Source organism: Berghia stephanieae, chromosome 4, assembly GCF_034508935.2.
Source record: "Berghia stephanieae isolate SIO BIC M18660-M18661 chromosome 4, UCSD_Bste_1.3, whole genome shotgun sequence".
Classification (NCBI taxonomy): Eukaryota; Metazoa; Mollusca; class Gastropoda; order Nudibranchia; family Aeolidiidae; genus Berghia; species Berghia stephanieae.
This window is the reverse complement of record NC_088363.1, coordinates 94,552,787-94,573,234: the sequence shown is the minus strand read 5'-3', so window position 1 is coordinate 94,573,234 and position 20,448 is coordinate 94,552,787. Positions and strand designations below refer to the sequence as shown.

General features: G+C 37.6%; 1 protein-coding gene across 1 annotated transcript in view; it reads left to right on the top strand.

Annotated features, from left to right (window-relative positions):
* Positions 1-934: 934 nt before the first annotated feature.
* Positions 935-20,448, top strand: part of LOC144971600 (tripartite motif-containing protein 2-like) — an 81,433-nt gene continuing 61,919 nt past the window's right edge. Inside the window, exon 1 of the mRNA XM_078912671.1 lies at positions 935-2,152. The gene's annotated coding sequence lies outside the window, so the exon portion shown is untranslated. The remainder of the gene's footprint in view (positions 2,153-20,448) is intronic.

The window sequence follows — 20,448 nt, the reverse complement described above, 5'->3', positions numbered from 1 at the left end:
TAATGATACCCCATAGTTGTACGACACGTAGCCAATGAAAACGCTTACTCTTTGACTAATGATACCCCATAGTTGTACGACACGTAGCCAATGAAAACGCTTACTCTTTGACTAATGATACCCCATACTTGTACGACACGTAGCCCATGAAAAACGCTTACTCTTTGACCAATGATATCCCATACTTGTAGGACACGTAGCCCATGAAAAACGCTTACTCTTTGACCAATGATATCCCATACTTGTAGGACACGTAGCCCATGAAAAACGCTTACTCTTTGACCAATGCTATTCCCATAATCCCACGACATGTAGCCAACAAGAACGCTTGTTTCAACCAATGAACATTTAAACGAGTACCTGGCCGTTAATAGCGTTGTCTCTGTCCGAACAATTGTAATATCGCCTAACAGGCGTCATGTCCCGTCCTACATGTTAAATGTTGCTGGAGACCAGGGACCCCTTGTAAAGCGCTTTGAGCACATTTAGTGGATATTGCGCTATTTAAAAGCTCGATTCTTTTTTTTCTTTTTTTTTAATGTTAATTAATTATAATGTTACACGTCAATATTTCTAATTCCTCTTCCATTCCCTCTTCCATTCCCTCTGGTCTTTTTTTCAGGAGCAGTTTCAACTTTTGTGGTTTTGAATCCTTCCCGACTCAAGATATTATTATTCTTCCTGTTATTATTATTATTTACAACATATCAAGCCACGCTATTCGATATTCACCTTTATCAACGTGCTTATCATCGTGATGAAGGCAATCGGCTTTCCCCGACAGATTTACCTCGATGCAAACTAATTTTCAAGTGCATTTCATAAGTATTGGCAAAGGAAACACGCTTTACCTTATAATATATTATATATATATATATATATATAATATATATATATATATATAATATATATATATATATATATATATATGTTTGCATCAAACAGAAACAAAAAAAGTGATCTATGCATACAAGTAGAGAATCATTTTTTTTTCAACTCACGCCTTCGTGAAATTATTTTCACTGTGATATTGTAAGAAATAGACAAATTCTAGACACAGATACACAAATTGTATACAATCACAATTTAAGAAAATTATGCTTGTGAATGTTTCAAATGGACATTGTACACGGACTTGACCCAATGATGACGTAATAATAACATGACGTCGTCGTCAACAAACCGGTGAGGATAAACCACTGGTCAGTATAGGGCATGCGGTTGATGTCCATTTGATGTCCAATTTAGACAGCTATAGAGGTGACCATAGTTCTAACACTGTTCTCAAATAATAATATTATAATAAGCCAACAAGATTACATAATACGTGTGATGATTACGATTCTTGTGACAGGCAGAATCGATGAGCTTTATACTTCACCGCATACCACAATTATAATCTATTCTTTCCTAAGAATATAAGCATTTGTTCTCATTTACAGAATTTACCTCGTGCTTTGAATTAAGACAAGGGTTGTCCGAAGAACTGATAAATCAAATCAGTACCAAGTACCATATAAATGAGGTACCGGGGTGCATTACAATTATATATAAGTACTTCGGGATGTGTCAGATCTGGGTGCAAGATCACCCATTAGAATTAGAGCAAGGAGTTGTTACTTCTCCATCATCATTCAACTACACTGATGTTGATAGTGTTATCAACCACGAGTTTATTTTTAGATCTTGTTGGTACGTCGAATTTCATAATATTTTAAGTGTATGGAAATAATAGATAGCCTATGACGTAGTTTGTCACGTCCTGACCTATTCCACGCAGTCAGTACCAGAACATGTTTGATGATTAAACCTGAGTTCATTGTAGTGACTTAGAAGGAGTATATTATTAGAATTGGAATGTGTTTTCTTTTTTTTCAAAGTCACATCGAATTTCATAAATCACCAACTAAATAAATGGACCAGTGCTTAGTGTTATGATAATATCTGTATCGTCAATATCAATGTGTGTTGTTTATCGTGAAATATCCGTGGCATGAGATGTTCATAGATGGTTCTCCTGGTCATCTGGTGACACCATATTATACTTCCCAGTAGTCTTAACGTGTATCCTAAATTGTTTGTTGTTTATTCTTGGAGTAACTGGATCCTAAAACAACACCAACCACGGCGGAAGGAGGAGAGCATCGCCCAAGTGAGTCTTTCACAATACTACAATACTATTAAAATTATATATATTACCTCAGAAGTTTTTTCCACTAAGCAATATACGACGAATATGATATTAAATAAATAAAAATTCCCTTTATTCATCCCAAAGGGGAGATTTGTCTCTAGGGTCTATTCCAAGGGAAAACTGGAATAACCCAGGCGTCAGCCGCAGTGCAGCACCGAAAATAAAGCTAGGGCGAAGTGACTTGCTCAAGGCCACACAGCGCAACGGCGGGTGTTCGAACTCGGTACGTTTCGGGTACAAAGCAAAGACCGTACCGATGAGCCCCCCGTTTTCAATCGTTTAATTTTTCTTTTTTATGTTAATTTCAAAGTTTTATCTTTGTGGTTAAATTGGTGTCTTTTTGATTAGAAAATCTTAAATGCATTGCTTTGTACTTTGAGATGATGCCAGCGCCACTGTCAAAGCCTTTTAAATATTATTTGTTTTTGGTCTGTTTTTTTAAGGGGAGTTAATTCTTTTTCCAAGTTGGTTTGATATACGTTAATGGGACATTGTTTTATACTTATCCCTTTCAAGTTTGGAGAGAGAGAGAGAGAGAGAGAGAGAGAGAGAGAGAGAGAGAGAGAGAGAGAGAGAGAAGAGGGAGAGAAGAGGGAGAGAGAGAGAGGGAGAGAGAGAGAGAGAGAGAGAGAGAGAGAGAGAGAGAGAGTGAGAGAGAGAGAGAGAGAGTTCATAATTGATTGGTTGTATTCTACGCCATTAGTTGTAATTCCTTTAAAAGTTTCTCCGATATCACAGTCATCGTACTATTTGCCTACTAGATATTTTCATACACAGTTGCTTATTTACTCACGAGATAACACATTTTCATGATAAAAAAGATAATTGAGAGTCGTAATAACATATGAAATAAGATTATAGATATTTACTTTCACTGTGTCTATTTATATTTTATCTGCCTTTTATCAAATTGTTTTATCACATTTTGTAATTCTATTTACGCCAAGAGGAGATTCCCTCGTATTGTCACTGGGGAAAAAAGCATAGAGAAAATTAGCTTTCGTGTTGAGTAATATCCACGCAATGTGCTCAAATCACTTTACAATTAGTCCTTAGTGAGCAGCAACACTGAACACGTAGGACAAGATAATATGTTGTCTACACTTCTATTCAACTCCTCGGCCACATCCCGATAGCAAAGGTTGCTGTGGCCCGTAAAATGAATTAATAAAACTTATATATCCTACGTTTCTATGGGTACTCAAAGCGCTTTATGAGATTTTATATATTCGCCCCGTATTCCAAATGGAAACAAATTCCCAGTTCATCCAGCACAAGCTGTCTGTTAGGCGTCCTTTTCTATCTTCCTTATATTATTCTTCATTGCCTATAGCCCAATGGCCAAAGTACACATTCATAATTGATTCGAGTTGAGCGATGTGTATATAGGGCGAAGCTCCGGGCCAGAGTTTTCCTATCATTGTCACTCAACCAATCACTGACCACTGTCAACGCAGTTTGATTTTGTTACAAGACGAAAGGCCATACCGCTGTCATTCCCAAGTTTCAATCCAGTATTGACACCCGGAGAAGGCCTTGTGTGGCCCAATCGAATGAGTGTCAAAATGACACGCGAACTTTTTCGAATCGGCGATGGTGGAGCAGGTTTGAGCACATTAATAAATGCCACTCAAAACAGTGGAAAAGCCACGATTAACCGGCGCCTTTTTTTCTTTATATTTAGACAGAAAAATGCTTAGTTGACATAATAAATATAATATCCCCAATTCACGGTCTGATGTTCGGAGGAACTTATTTATCCCCACACATCCTCCTCTTACTTTATGGCTTTTGACTTTGACCACACACACACACACACACACACACACACACACACTTACACACACAAACACACACACACACACTCACAGTGAGAGAGAGAGAGAGATAGAGAAGAGAGAGAGAGAGAGAGAGAGAGAGAGAGAGAGAGAGAGAGTACAAGTGAAGAAAAGGAGTAAACGTTTGCTCCAGATGATGAATGATAAGAGTGGGCCGGGAGGTAAAAGCTGTCATCTATACCCCTATTATAGCTACATGTTTTTCACTTGCTTTCTGTCTTTGTCTTGGAATGAGATTACTAAGTTTTGTCCTGAACCTGGCCGGAGTCCTTGGCTGGGAGGGAAACATTCGAACGTAAAGTTATAGCTTTGGGAGATGATATTTTAAAATTATAAATCATCTCTTTGTTATGTACTGTTGTTTATATTTTTAACCTTTGAATTGTAGTCATTAATTGAGTGTATTCCTCTTAGTGGGATCTTGTGCTGGTGTCTGGGTGAGACTTTCATGTGATCTCAAACTAAGTACACTAATAGTGTGCTCTTGGAATCTACATCCCTTCCCTATTTGAACCAATTCCCCTTTGTCTTACTTTTTCCTCAAGTACTTTTTACTGACGCTGTTATGACCTAAATGTGTTGCAAGTGCCGTAAAACCCTTTAAAAATAAGATTATTAAATAACTCAATACTCGAGAAATGTTTGTGTAGTTGTTGTTGTTGTTTTTTTTTTTGTGTGTGTTTTGTTTTGTTTTTTTTTGTTTTTTTTTTTTTGGTCAAATATCGACAGTTGTCCGCATCTTTATTTATTGTAATCTTTCTGTCATGATAATTGTATGCCCTGTATGAAAGCGTCACCTTTGTAATGAATCCGTCTGTGAAACGATTGGACTGGGCAATTACAATTGTCATTAGGGCCGATGATGGTTTAGTGGAGTAACAATATCATCAAGCGATTGTGAGAGCCATCAATGGTTGAGTGATGACATTGATTAGGACACTCTGGCTCTGGCGACGTTTTCATTTTGGCTAAAGTACTTTCGACATCATCATTTTTGGTGTTTGCGTTTAAAATTCTTACCCAAAGACACAATTCTTATGCCAGAAATTTGCAACCAATATCATCATTCAGTCACCGACCATGCTCAGCATCGCTTGATTCTGTCACAGGGCGAGACACCGCACCACTAGGTACGACGACACTTTTCGACATAGTTCGCCAACGGGTTTTTGTTTTTGTTTTTGTTTTTTATTTTTTCCAAACCCACTAGTTGAGAATGCATACGGTAGAACAACTGGCACTTTTTTTCTTTGTATACAATAAATGAAAGGGATAAACAGAAATAAATATGGGCCGAGGTTGGAGAGGGAGAGGTGGGGAAAATAATAAATGTAAGGAAGTCCATCTAAAGAGAATGAACTCCCATCATTTGAATACGATTTGTCTTGTCAGCCTTTGTTTCGGTTATTTCCCCTTACCCGGTTCGCCTGACCTTTGACATTCACACCCTAACAAATGACTTGCATAACACATTTACTGTTTTTCATTTTGGCCGGAAAAAAATAAAATATAAAAATAATGAAATAAATAAATAAAAAGAATTGACTTAAAATGTCGATAGATTAAGATTCCCCCCTCCCTCAACACCGCCAACTGGTCAAAAATGTATTGAATTCACGGAATGGCCTTTGGAAAAGGTTTTTTAGCATTGGAAAAAAGAAATCTGATTTTTAAATAAATGTTTCGATTTTTGACATGTCTGATCACACCGGTATTATGGGTTTTCAACTCTAATTTATGATATATGTGTGACCCATCGATTTAATACGGTATTATATGTCTGTGTGTGTGTGTGGGGGGGGGGGGGGGGATAGGAGTCGCGTGACATCCATCAACGCCTTGGACGATTCCATTATTCGGTGTAAATTTAAAAATCTACTACACACTTGTCACAACGGCAAAGATCTACGATGAGAAAATAAATACATCACCCCTACTCTGTGTATGTGTGATTGTGTCTTTGGTTGTTTGAAATCCGTAGACCATTACATTGTAGAACGCCTCTGAGTCTGAGCACATCGGTGGACGTTAAGCGAAATACAAATAAATTAGTATTACCTGTCACCGCGAGGACGAGAGACGCATGCGCACAACCAACATGACGTTCTCTCTCTAATAACTTTTCCGCCGGTGACGTCACAGACTATGGGTGACGTCCAATCAAGGGACGCTACTCTTCCGCTAATCTCATTCCCTATAGTCGGGTACTCATTCTCACTTGGGTCGAGTTTTAATTGCCTCACCCAAGAACACAACTTTTGGCCAGAATTCTCCGCGATCACTGCCTTTCATCCAGCCACCGACCTCGACTAACATTGCTTGACTTTTGTGACAAGGCCAGCCATGGAGACACCTTACCACTGAGCCATCTGGTCACACATACTCATCGAATCTAGACCTTGTAAAAAGTACATTCTCACTACCTGATTGACCTCCGACATCATACCAGATGGAGGCGGTGGGTCACATGTTTTAATGATAAGCGTGTGTGTGTCGGTTAGTGACGTATAAACCTGACATGTTTTGAATGATCAAACCAGCTGTTTTTATCAGGAAGGTCAATTTGCCCCCCATATAATTTGATGGTTGACTGAGTATATAACATAATATAATATGTATTTGATTACACTCATGTGGTTCATTGATTAAAGTATATTAAAATTTGATAAGTAGTTAATATGAAACAAACCAAGCATACCATTGCAGCTATGGTAGTGTGTATTATCATAGTAGAGTAGGACTTTTTAGATTCTAACTTTAAATTTGTTATCCCGATTATTTATTCTCCTCCTCCTCCTCCTCCTCCTCCTCCTCCTCCTCCTCCTCCTTCTTCTTCTTCTTCTTCTTCTTCTTCTTCTTCTTCTTCTTCTTCTTCTTCTTCTTCTTCTTCTTCTTCTTCTCCCCCTCCTCCTCCTCCTCCTCCTCCTTCTTCTTCTTCTCTCTCCTCCTCCTCCTCCTCCTCCTTCTCTCTTCTTTCTTCTTCTTCTTCTTCTTCTTTCTTCTTCTTCTTCCTCTCTCTCCTCCTCCTCCTCCTCCTCCTTTCTTCTACTTCTTCTCCTCCTCCTCCTCCTCCTTCTCATTCTCCTCCTCCTCCTCTTCCTCCTCCTCCTCCTTCTTCTTCTTCTTCTTCTTCTTCTTCTTCTTCTTCTTCTTCTTCTTCTTCTTCTTCTTCTTCTTCTTCTTCTTCTTCTTCTTCTTCTTCTTCTTCTTCTTCTTCTTCTTCTTCTTCTTCTTCTTCTCACCCTCCCCACCACAACCTCCTACTTCTCCTCTCCGTCTCCTCCTGGTTTCCCCCCTCCCTTGTCATCGTCGTTCTCTTCATAATCGGATTTTGCTGAATTCTTCTCTTTTGGTTGTTTTATGTATTTTTGTCTTGGTTTTTGTTTTTGTTTTTTGTTGTTTTTTTTAAATTTTTTTTTATTTTTGATCGTTACCTCTCGACTATACAATTATTTCGTTGTGTATATAATGTTATAATTTATACGGCATCATCTTCATTATCAACGTCATCATCATCATCGCAGTCATCACCATCATCACTACCACCGCCACCACGTTTGCCCCCCCCCCCCCCCCCCCCCCCCTCGTTTCCTAGTGTCTCTTTCCTCTATCACTTTGTCTGCACGACAACTGTCACGCTCCCATTCACTCACCTTTAACCATTTCACCAAATTAACCCTTTACACTTTACAATTCATACTGAATTGACCCTATACAATCCAAGGTCACCAGTTTACATACAGCATTAGATGACGATGACGTTGATAATGATACCATTGTATAGACACCATTAGATAACAGCTAATTTCATTAATTGACAAGTTTTTATTTATTCATAAGAGTCCAGTGCTGACAACTCCAGAGGGAGATATTGGAAAGCCCCGAGGGGAATTCAATCCAATTGGAATCTACATAGAATACAAAACAAATAGATTTTCAACCAGAGGATTTCGGCACCCGATTTTTTAAATTATTTTTTTTTTGGTAAGAACATTGTTTTTCTAGCACAGCCACATAATATTTTATGTTTACTTTGATCGGCATTCGGCAAATTATCTTGACATCACAAATAACGGAGATAGCATGGAGCAGGGTTTGAACTCGACGGAGTAGGAGGAGAGGGAGGGGGAGGACAGATTGATACATTTAGGAACCCGATAGCTCAATCGGTAGATGGTCCGGTATTTATTTAATTGTTTTGCGTGCGAAACTACTGATGTAGAATCAAAACAAAATAAAATACGATAATTCAGATGTACCAGAATAATTTGCGTCATATCTGGATTTATCAAGATGGCTTCCAGGATTTCATAGAAATATGGGCTTTAAGACTTATACAAGTTGTCATCTTAATAGATCGATCTTTGAAGTCAAAACTTTTCTGAAATAACATGTTCTGTAAGGCAGAATTTTCCCTCAATTGTATTTATGTGGTCCTACTTTACTGTACGGCTTTGTTATCGTTTGGAATTATTTTTTATTTTTTATTCTTTCTTCGATTGTACGCTTCTGACATGCTGATGGTCCCAGGTTTGAGTCCTGCTGTGGGTGGTACATAGTCCAGTCTTCGGTGAAGGATCACTTTCTGGCATTTGTTTTTTCACACCTTGCTTAGATGTATAATGAGATCCTTTCTTATGTGACGGAGGAAAAAAATTAATAATAATAATAATAATAATAATATAATATAATAATAAATAATAATAATAATAATAATATAATAATAATAATAATAATAATAATAATACACGACATTGATTATATCGAGCATTTTCATCACTATGTAATGCTCAATGCACGTTACACATAAAAATACAACATTTACATATAAATCGTATAACGTAAAATAATCGTAAAAAGGTAGCGTTTTTAGTGATTTCAAACTATCAATGGGTTTTGCTTCTCTCATCCTTCGTAATGGCGATTCACAAGTATGAATCATATCCTACATGTTGGTTACCTCTATAAGTACATTTTTTTAACATCGCCCTAACTACGCTCACTTTTTTAATAAACTGACAAAAATACGGAAAAATACGGAAACTTCAACAAATGAACTTTCAAATCTCCCCCCTTCCCCCATCCCCATCACCACTGCAACTGTTATATCTCTCCCACTCACCTTCTGATCCAGTTGTCCTTGACTATATACATATTTTTTTAAAAAAGTAATTGAATGACAGTGTAAAAATATACTCCAGTCTTTAAAATACAATAGAATCGTTATACTTAATAACCGGTCATCAATTTACTTGTTGTAGTTTTCTGTCATGCGTCCTCCTTTCTCCCGTCGCCATTCGAATCTCCATAATAATATGATAGAAAGTGTCTTCAAATTTTGAAACCCGATAGCTGAGAACAGGAAGATGATCCGAGTCCGAGACACTGTTAACCTGGCTTTTCATTCATTCATTCATTCATTCATTCATTCATTCATTCATTCATTCATTCATTCGTCCTCTCACTCATAACTCATTAATTAAGCGGTCAAATAATGTCGTCATTTTATGTATTTGTTTGTTTATTTATTTATGACATTTATTTTCCATTCATATTTATTGTCTACATGATTTTATGGCTTTTCTATAAAATAGCGTTGCACTGAATTCACGTAGAAAAAATATATGCTTGGATGCGGTATTTTGTCGGGATAAAAGGTACCGAAAACTTAGTTTCCAAATTTTAAACTATGAAGTTTGTTTGGAATTATGTATGTAATAATCTATGCTTTTATTGAGAAATATGAATGCAGTGTTTTCTACAGAAAAAAAAACCCTCATACTTCGTAGTTCTATTAAATTTGAATTTAAATTGAATTTTCGGGCATTGATTTACCCAGGAATGGTATCCCTGCTGACTGTGGCTTTACACTCTTATCGTATGTTACTCAGCTTCTGAAGGAATGGTATCCCTGCTGACTGTGGCTTTACACTCTTATCGTATGTTACTCAGCTTCTGAAGGAATGGTATCCCTGCTGACTGTGGCTTTACACTCTTATCGTATGTTACTCAGCTTCTGAAGGAATGGTATCCCTGCTGACTGTGGCTTTACACTCTTATCGTATGATGCTCAGCTTCTGAAGGAATGGTATCCCTGCTGACTGTGGCTTTACACTCTTATCGTATGATACTCAGCTTCTGAAGGAATGGTATCCCTGCTGACTGTGGCTTTACACTCTTATCGTATGATACTCAGCTTCTGAAGGAATGGTATCCCTGCTGACTGTGGCTTTACACTCTTATCGTATGATACTCAGCTTCTGAAGGAATGGTATCCCTGCTGACTGTGGCTTTACACTCTTATCGTATGATGCTCAGCTTCTGAAGGAATGGTATCCCTGCTGACTGTGGCTTTACACTCTTATCGTATGATACTCAGCTTCTGAAGGAATGGTATCCCTGCTGACTGTGGCTTTACACTCTTATCGTATGATGCTCAGCTTCTGAAGGAATGGTATCCCTGCTGACTGTGGCTTTACACTCTTATCGTATGATACTCAGCTTCTGAAGGAATGGTATCCTTGCTGACTGTGGCTTTACACTCTTATCGTATGATACTCAGCTTCTGAAGGAATGGTATCCCTGCTGACTGTGGCTTTACACTCTTATCGTTATGTCTCAGCTTCTGAAGGAATGGTATCCCTGCTGACTGTGGCTTTACACTCTTATCGTATGTTACTCAGCTTCTGAAGGAATGGTATCCCTGCTGACTGTGGCTTTACACTCTTATCGTATGATACTCAGCTTCTGAAGGAATGGTATCCTGCTGACTGTGGCTTTACACTCTTATCGTATGATACTCAGCTTCTGAAGGGATGGTATCCCTGCTGACTGTGGCTTTACACTCTTATCGTATGATGCTCAGCTTCTGAAGGAATGGTATCCTGCTGACTGTGGCTTTACACTCTTATCGTATGATACTCAGTTCTGAAGGAATGGTATCCTGCTGATGTGGCTTACACTTTATCGTATGATACTCAGCTTCTGAAGGAATGGTATCCTTGCTGACTGTGGCTTTACACTCTTATCGTATGATACTCAGCTTCTGAAGGAATGGTATCTTGCTGACTGTGGCTTTACACTCTTATCGTATGATACTCAGCTTCTGAAGGATGGTATCTGCTGACTGTGGCTTTACACTCTTATCGTATGATACTCAGCTTCTGAAGGAATGGTATCCTGCTGACTGTGGCTTTACACTCTTATGTATGATACTCAGCTTCTGAAGGAATGGTATCCCTGCTGACTGTGGCTTTACACTCTTATCGTATGATACTCAGCTTCTGACATGCAGCTCCATTGTTCGAATCCCGCTGCTGTGAATGGCTAAAAGTCCAGTTATTGGACAAAGCCTTGACTCGCATTCATCCCAGACTAGTGTGAAAAATGAGTACATTATCGTTGACAACGTCCAGATTTGGTGGGGGGGGGGGGGAGGTGCTAGATAGCGTTATCATCACGTCCTACAAGTGTTGCTGTTGATCTGGGGATCTTTACAGAGCGCTTTGAGCAAATTTGGTGGATATTGTTTTTTTTATCAAAGCTCACGGTTTTGTTTTTTTTTCGTGATGGTGTTATTGTTTTTACCGAACTGGGGGAGGGAGTTCTTCTGCGACCATTCTTTTAAAAAAATACCACCAGCTTATCTTGTGACAAGTTAATTAACCCCTTTGCTGACCACAACAATCTGGTGCGATAAGATAGATGTAGGGTTCGCCGGTCTGCTGGATTAAGGTCTCCGGTTGGAATCTCTATCGTCTTCTCTTTTGTTAGCGCAGAAAAAAAATAGGTCTTAAGCAGAGTGGCTCTTTCTGTTATGAGAGGAGGAGAAGTAGGCGGTGGTGGTGGGGAGGACGAGAAGAAGAAGAAGAAGAAGAAGAAGAAGAAGAAGAAGAAGAAGAAGAAGAAGAAGAAGAAGAAGAAGAAGAAGAAGAAGAAGAAGAAGAAGAAGAAGAAAAAGGAGGAGGAGATGATGATGATGATGATGATGATGATGATGATGATGATGATGATGATGATGATGATGATGAAAATGATGGACGGGACGACGATGACAACTACGGAGGAATGACAACGTGACAATAATTGTTTGCATTTCTTAAGGGTAGGATTTTCTAAACGGATATGAATGTGTAGATATAATATCTTATCTGTAACCCATTAAAAAAATATTTTTCCTTCAGAGCCATAAGGCCCATGGAACCGGAGTTTATCCCGGTTTCTATAGCGTTAAACGGACAATTGCAACTTCTTTCTACCTTTTAGATAGGACACTAGTCTAGGCAAAGTTTCTAACATATCCAGCTACCCAATCACTGCTTGGTTGACAAGAGGGTGAGAAACAAGTCTTGACGTCATCCATGATCAATTCCGGTTCCTTGGCATGTGAAGCGAGTGCTGTTTTGAACGGTTTTATCGGCCCCCCTTATCATCTGTGTTTGGTTAAAAACGTTTCTCAACAGATCAGTTGCAGAGTACTCGCCTCACACACAAAATGGCTATCTAGTAACGATCTTACTTCTTTCTATTTAACGCTTCATGTGCCTTTTCGGCTGTGATAGACAAATTAAGATTGCGAAAGCAAGATTGCTTTCGCGTAGAGAAATAATTGAGGTTTATATAATCGAGCTTTATATAGCGCAATATCCACTAAATGTGCTCAAAGCGCTTTACAAGGGGTCCATGGTCAACAGCAACATTTAACATGTAGGACGGGACATACCGCCTGTTAGGCGATATTACACTTTTTCGGACAAAGACAACGCTGTTAACGGCCAGGTGCTCATTTTTCACCTGAGTACGATGAGAGAATGTGAGTAAAGAGCCTTTTCCAAGGACTCAACTATGCGCCAAGCGCGAGGCTCGAACCCAGGACCTTCCGATCCGAAAGCGAGTGTCATACCACTAGACCACATAGCCGCACCAGAGAACTGATGGTCAAGTTACTTAAAGCATACCGCCTAGAAGGAAATCACCTCGAGTCAATTTTTAACCCCTTGAAATATGTTTAATGTCATAGATAACACAGCTGTGCTTATTGTAGAGAGGGCTGTCAACAAGGATTCGAAATTCGGGGGTATCGATTACCCACGGTTTTTCCTCATGACATTCGGAATGGGATGCCGACTCTTATACTTATAACTTGGCGTGAAGTGTATTGTTTCATTTGGAATTGAGAGACGACGTTGCTACCCGCCAATTGCAAATTTTCCTGAATCTGGCGAGTGAACGTGAATAAAGATCTACCCACAAGAAAGCTCGAACCTCGAAGCAACAGGTTAGGAACCGATCATAATACGAGTACAAGTAGGTAGAAGACAAGACTGCAAAGCCTAACACACTATTCCGTATGAAAATGAAAATAACCGTCAACCTGTCAATCCAACTTGGTTTGGTTACCTACCACCTCAGACCAAATAGAGGGGTAGGTTCTCTTTGGTCTGTTGTCACCACCAAGCTGCTTACTTAAACGTGTACCAGGTTCTATCACATCATATAATGAATAATGTATCCATCAAATGAGAGAGTTTGTCGAAGCATCTCAGTATGACACGTATATGACTCTGAAATGACTGATAAGACTTTGATTATTTATTATCAGCCACGTTACTGACCGCGTCCACAACCTACTTGCTAACCTTTTTGCTTTGATGCGTCCAGAACCTATCTGCTAACCTTTTTGCTTTTATCGGAATCATTGCGATTTTTAGATTGTATTTCCGAATTTCTGCCACTGCCAACAAAATAACGTAGGTAACCTAGATAGTTGAAAGTTGCATTGAAAATTAAACCGGAAGGTTATTTTTCACGTACATTGTGTTGTTTTCAAACAACCACATTTATTTTGACAAACTGTTTGCATTTTGGATAAATGTAATAAATGATATCAATGGGAAATACATTTTCTAATAATATATCAGCATATTTTTATTTTTCATGGTTGGAGCAAATAAAAACAAGAAATTAGTTTTAAAATCGACCGTTTAAAACAAACAAACAAACAAAACACATTCATTATTCACTACAAAGAAAGGATGGACATGTGATACTTGGGGGGGGGGGGGGGAAACAACATATTGTTTTTTTAAAATATCTGAGACCAATAAGGCAATAAGAAGTATTGATTACTACCAGTGCACCTAGCTCACCACCCTTCGGACATGGTAAATGACTACAGCAAAGCATTTTTCCGATTTTATCTGAATTAATCCCAGCTGCCCATTCAAGATTTTTGATAAGTCGCGTAGTTGGTGACAAAATTATCATCATCATCATCATCTTCATCATCATCATCATCATCATCATCGACGTCGTCGTCATCATCATCATCATCATCATCATCATCATCATCATCATCAAGTCATTGTAGTAGCTCGGAATTCCCCATTTAAATAAATTACTGAAAAATAGAATTGTGAACTATTTACATATCATGTTTCCATTTGAATCTGATGGCTTACCATTCCTAGAATATCCGATGAGTGTATTTATATATCATGTTTCCATTTGAATCTGATGGCTTACCATTCCTAGAATATCCGATGAGTGTATTTATATATCATGTTTCCATTTGAATCTGATGGCTTACCATTCCTAGAATATCGATGAGTGTATTTACATATCATGTTTCCATTTGAATCTGATGGCTTACCATTCCTAGAATATCCGATGAGTGTATTTATATATCATGTTTCCATTTGAATCTGATGGCTAACCATTCCTAGAATATCCGATGAGTGTATTTACATATCATGTTTCCATTTGAATCTGATGGCTTACCATTCCTAGAATATCCGATGAGTGTATTTATATATCATGTTTCCATTTGAATCTGATGGCTTACCATTCCTAGAATATCCGATGAGTGTATTTATATATCATGTTTCCATTTGAATCTGATGGCTTACCATTCCTAGAATATCCGATGAGTGTATTTATATATCATGTTTCCATTTGAATCTGATGGCTTACCATTCCTAGAATATCCGATGATGTATTTATATATCATGTTTCATTTGAATCTGATGGCTTACCATTCCTAGAATATCGATGAGTGTATTTATATATCATGTTTCCATTTGAATCTGATGGCTTACCATTCCTAGAATATCCGATGAGTGTATTTATATATCATGTTTCCATTTGAATCTGATGGCTAACCATTCCTAGAATATCCGATGAGTGTATTTTATATATCATCATTGGTCAGGATGTATTATTGCATCAAGTCGTCAATTATCATCGAGAAACATATCCCAGACATACTATATCACATTGTCTTAGGCCATCGATATTACAAAGTGAAATGGAATAGAAGGTAATACGTTCCTAAAAGAGTTAGGGGGGGGGGGGGGTGCAATGTGTTGTGTGCGAGGACTTCATATACTTAGATAGTTCGAAGATGGCGTCACTCTGGTCTCCGTTATTGTTTTTTGCCATCCGCGTTTATGAGTACTGCTCAATTAACTGTATTATCCAGACTATAAAAGTTTATGGTTACACAGAGTTTTGTGTGTTGGTCCGTTATACTTCCGGATGGCAATGTTTTGAGCTTCTTAGCCAAGCGCATACTATCTATAGATGTCGCTGGTTGTGTGTTGTTGTTGTTGTTGTTGTTGTTGCTGTGGTTGTATGTATGTGTTTATGTCAACCTCGCCCATGATATTATGAGTTGTCATCGAGCATTTCTTGTGGTTTTATCTTCCTTTTACGACATCAGAAAGGGTGTCAAGAGATCAACCTTGTATTATTGTTATTATTATTATTCCATAATTTTTATACTGGTCCATTTGGTTCTCAAGAGATTGTTGAATAAGGTTACCTATCACCAATTTTCATGGGCAATCCTTTGACCAATGCTGACAATCGCTAACAAAACGCTTTGTTTTTCTCATGTTGATCAGAAAAATATACTTTGTTTGTCGCTGGATTATATTATTATGCCTTGAATGATCCCTAACCTATCAAAGAGTCTCAAACCAAAGCCTTCCCTTCAAAGTGGACAGGTCTGAGACCTTTCAAAATGGCTGTCTCTTTATCTAATACGACTATATTATCAAGTTATGATCTTTTGGTTAAGTTAGAATTTTTTAAAAATGTTTTGTCGAGTTGTCAGATTTAGAGCAAGTTGTACTAGGCCCTGAATTATTCTGATTTGGGCCTTAGTGCTGACTCAACTTGCCCGGTTCATTTCCCTTTGGTTTAGCTTAAATTGTTGGTGCTGTTTGATGTAATGATTGATAACTCTTAAATTGTTGGTGATGTTTGATGTAATGATTGATAACTCTTAAATTGTTGGTGATGTTTGATGTAATGATTGATAACTATGTGGCTTGTGACATGTTTATTGCACGCTGTTTACATGTACATTCCCTCGCTTAACAGTAATCTGATTAAGTTATTTATTTGTTTGTTGGTTTGTTGTTGTTTTGTTTGTGTGTATTGTATTGTCCTTATGTTACTGAATAGGTACGTTTTGGTTTTCAAAACCTCTTCATTTTGTTTTTGACATTTTTTAATGTTTAAAAATAAAGTTATAACTTAATTTAACAAGCAGACTTGTTTCATAATTTAAAGCTACACTTTTGTGGGGACCTTTTGTAAAATCATTAGTCCGATTGTGGTTTGAAATATATTTATATTTTAATATCATAAAACCAGTGACAGTCAATAGCTGCTTTGTTTTCTTTCTCTCCAATGAGGACAACCATAATATATTCACGGTCTGACACATCTTCAGAACATCTAGAACGAATGTTTCAAGGCTCACCTTTTCATAACTGTACCTTTAATTTTTTAAAATATTATCAAGAAGTCACGGTTCCGAAATCCAGAATCCAACGAATAAACACAGCAACAACACACCTACTGTAATGCAGAGCTGTGTGTCGTGTCACCCTGAACTGTCATGTTTGGCCTAATTCGATTCAAAAGGAATCTGCGTTTACTGTTGGCGTCTTTCAATTCTAAATTAAAAGTTGATTTCAATTCATTACATTAAAGGAAACCCTTTACTTCTTTTTTTTTGTGGAAATTATTTACTTCTTTTGACAAACGAATCCAATTGTATTAGTGATAATAAGCAATGTTCTGATTCAGTGATATCGATTTCTTGCAGGGGTCGGTGGTCGATTGAGGGGTCAACGAACGGCAAAGAAAAGGGTCTTCCAAGAGTTGTCTGATATGTTTTGATGATCAAAAAGCCAATCTTGAATCAAATGATCACGACAGATGACATTGCAAAAAAATAATGATTTTTAAAACTTATTGGTTATGAAATTTCTAAGAAAATGACTTTGAGGGATTGAATAAAGGTATTCTTTCACGGGTTTGGATTTATTACATTCGTTTGTTTTGTTTTTCTGTCGCGGAATAACTCATTTGCAAGCTCGTGAGTTATTTTGTGCGATAAAAATTACTCATTTAATCAATCAAAACCCGTGAAAGAATCCTATATTAATACATCCCTCTTAGAAATTAATGATTTAGAGGCTTAGCTAGGTGTCGACATGTGACCATAATGAACGTTTATATCGGCACTGTAGTAACGAGGCACTACGGAGTGATGCGGGGAACTGCTTGACAACAAACGAAGTAGACGCGTAATAATATAACTGTACAGCTTGTTGATTTATGGCCTATTCTCGTTTCTCAAGATTCACTCACTATTATATATTTTATGATTTTATTCCAAAGTCTTGTAATCTTTGAAGATTGATATTTTTAAATGGGAGGTATAATAAAATACATTTTAAACTTGTGTTGGTTTTCGGCACTCAGTCTTGATGCTCGCTGCTCTCAGTCAAGACTCCAATGCCCAAAACCAATGCAGGTTAAACATTGTATAGCAGAAAATCATTTGAACAACTTCAATCCCATTCATACGACTCTGACTATTCAGTGGAATTTGAAATACTCGTTTGAAATGGTCAGGGTTCTTGATGTCTATTGGGTCTGTTGATAGGTTTATCCATATATTATACACATTCATTAAATGAACGTGCTTTTTGTTGACGCATCGTGTTTCAAATAGATCAAATCTTCCAGATGCCTAGAGATCTATTCAATACCATTACGCGTATCTAATATTATACCATCTTTTGGAAGATCATTAAATGTTATGCGCTGGCCGCTGGGTTATTATTTCACTTATGTGGACCCCTGACACACTGTCTCTTCCTCTGTATTACGTATTATCTCAATCTAAACCGCTGGTGACAGCGTTTTATCCTGCACGATCTTTTCCCGTTGCGATCATAACATGGGATGTTACTTATGCATAAAAATAAATAATTGTCGCATGAGAGTTTTTGCCAAGATTGGGGTCATTTAAATCGATCGATTTTTGAACGGTCAAATGTTTCAATCCGTGTTTTCCCAGATTACGGCAGCTCACTAGTTGAGATGTTCCCGATTTGTTAGAAAGTCTCAATCCTGAAATGTCTGCAATTCTAATATTTCAGACTACTTTACAAGTTGTGGGTCATTTTTATCGATTGGTATTCGAAGTAAAGTTCTTTGGCCAAAATGATTTTCCCCCTCTTTTGTTCAGTGACCGGCAGGCCTCCGTCAGGCCTCCGTCAACTCGTTGTTGTTGAAAATCAGATATTATTGGTTTTAATTATTTTCGTGCGCGGTCCCGCTCTCTTGGTCGGACATGACGGGTAATGTCCTCCCATTCCATGTCCTGTGAATGGTCATTTATTGCCCACGTTCGTAAACAGATCATGTAATATTACAGTGTTTGTGGCTAGCCGTGAAGTGTGAAAAGTCATGTATGCTCAAGGCTTGTCCCTTCAAGCCCTGCGGACAGGGAAATTTGTGATGATTTTCTACTGGATATTGACAAAACCCTTTTTAAAAAAGTCAAAATAAATAATCCATTCAAACAGCCATTAACTTGGATGAATCTAATCGGGTTATTTTTTTTTGAAAGTCTAAATCTTAAGACTTCCTCAAAACCCTTAGAATTGTAACGTCAGAAAATCCCAAATCTGAGCCTCTATCCTGTAGGTTAAAATGGATAAAAAATTAAATTCATTCATTCATTCATTCCTTCATTTGGTTATTTATTATTTATGTAATTTTGTCATTTTCCTTGTCTATCGGAGAAGGGTGTATTTTGGAGGTCCCTTTGGTGTAAAATAACTTTATCTTTATCCGAAATTGGGCCCAACGAATGAGAAAGTTCGTGTTTTTTTTCCCCTTAATGAACTATGTACCAGCAACAGGCTGGGTACAAACTTGTAAAGCATTTAGATAGACCTGTAAATTCTCAGTCAATTAACTGAAATCAGTCAATTTGTCAAATTCAAATATTTAAAGAAAGGAAAGAAAGAAAGAAAGAAATAAAAAAAGAAAGAATTCACAAATCGTAGTCGAATGACCGTAAAATAATTAGGAGTGTTCCACAGCGCTACGCATAGCTCATGGGGACCGTTTATATTAACGATGTATATATTGCCAAGACAAAGCGACGCTTTTTATAAAAGGCGTGTCTGAACACTTCCCTGGGTATTTTCACACATCCTTCGTTAAATTATTTTTTCACTTTCCAATCCGTCGTAATCCCAACTGTAGCCAATTTTAACTGAGCCACCGAGCGATAAATTTCACTGTTTCATCTAAGCCAAAATTGACCACATTTACCCTTCGAGTCTCAAAACTATGATAAAGTAAATTGCGAAAGCCGAAAGTCCGTTATGTAGACATCTTCAAATCGAAAGTTAGGATAGATTGCTACAAGCACATTTCGATTGCCTCACGTTGTAAACAAACTGGTTGACCGTTTCTTCACTGATTGAGTACCTGATCATAAGGAACAATGGTAAGTAGCCTAATTAATTCCCGTGCAAATCAGGACGTTTTCTGGCATTGTTTTGCTCAAGCCCAAGCGAGCTTGCTGTTTTGTGGCGATTTACCTTCATTTCGATTCTTTGAATTTTTCCGCTACGCCTGCCGAAGTTTCTTCTTGATAATTCACTTCTACTTAATAATTCAGTGTATTGGCCTGAAGTCATATTTATTTAAGTTTTTTTCTCTGTCATTTACTGATTGAAAATCAAGTTTGCTCATTGCTACATTATTCTAATGTTCTCACAATGGCTGAGCTGTTCGTGGATCGCAATTCAGACTTGTCGAGCATCGATAAAGATGTGAGTCCCGTGAGGAATAAATTCAATTGGTCATGGCTAGAAGTTAAAGATGATAATGGTGATTATTTTTCTATGTCAAAAAAATTCCAGAGGCAGGAATATGACTTTGATGAAGTCATCTTTACCTATATGAATGACATGCTTATTTAGCATTCCTTCTACTTCTACATCAAATTATGACAGTCATACTTCCAGACTTCCAGTAAGAAATAACACCCACTATTTTGATATATTGTATTTATCACTCTCCTCTCCAATGATG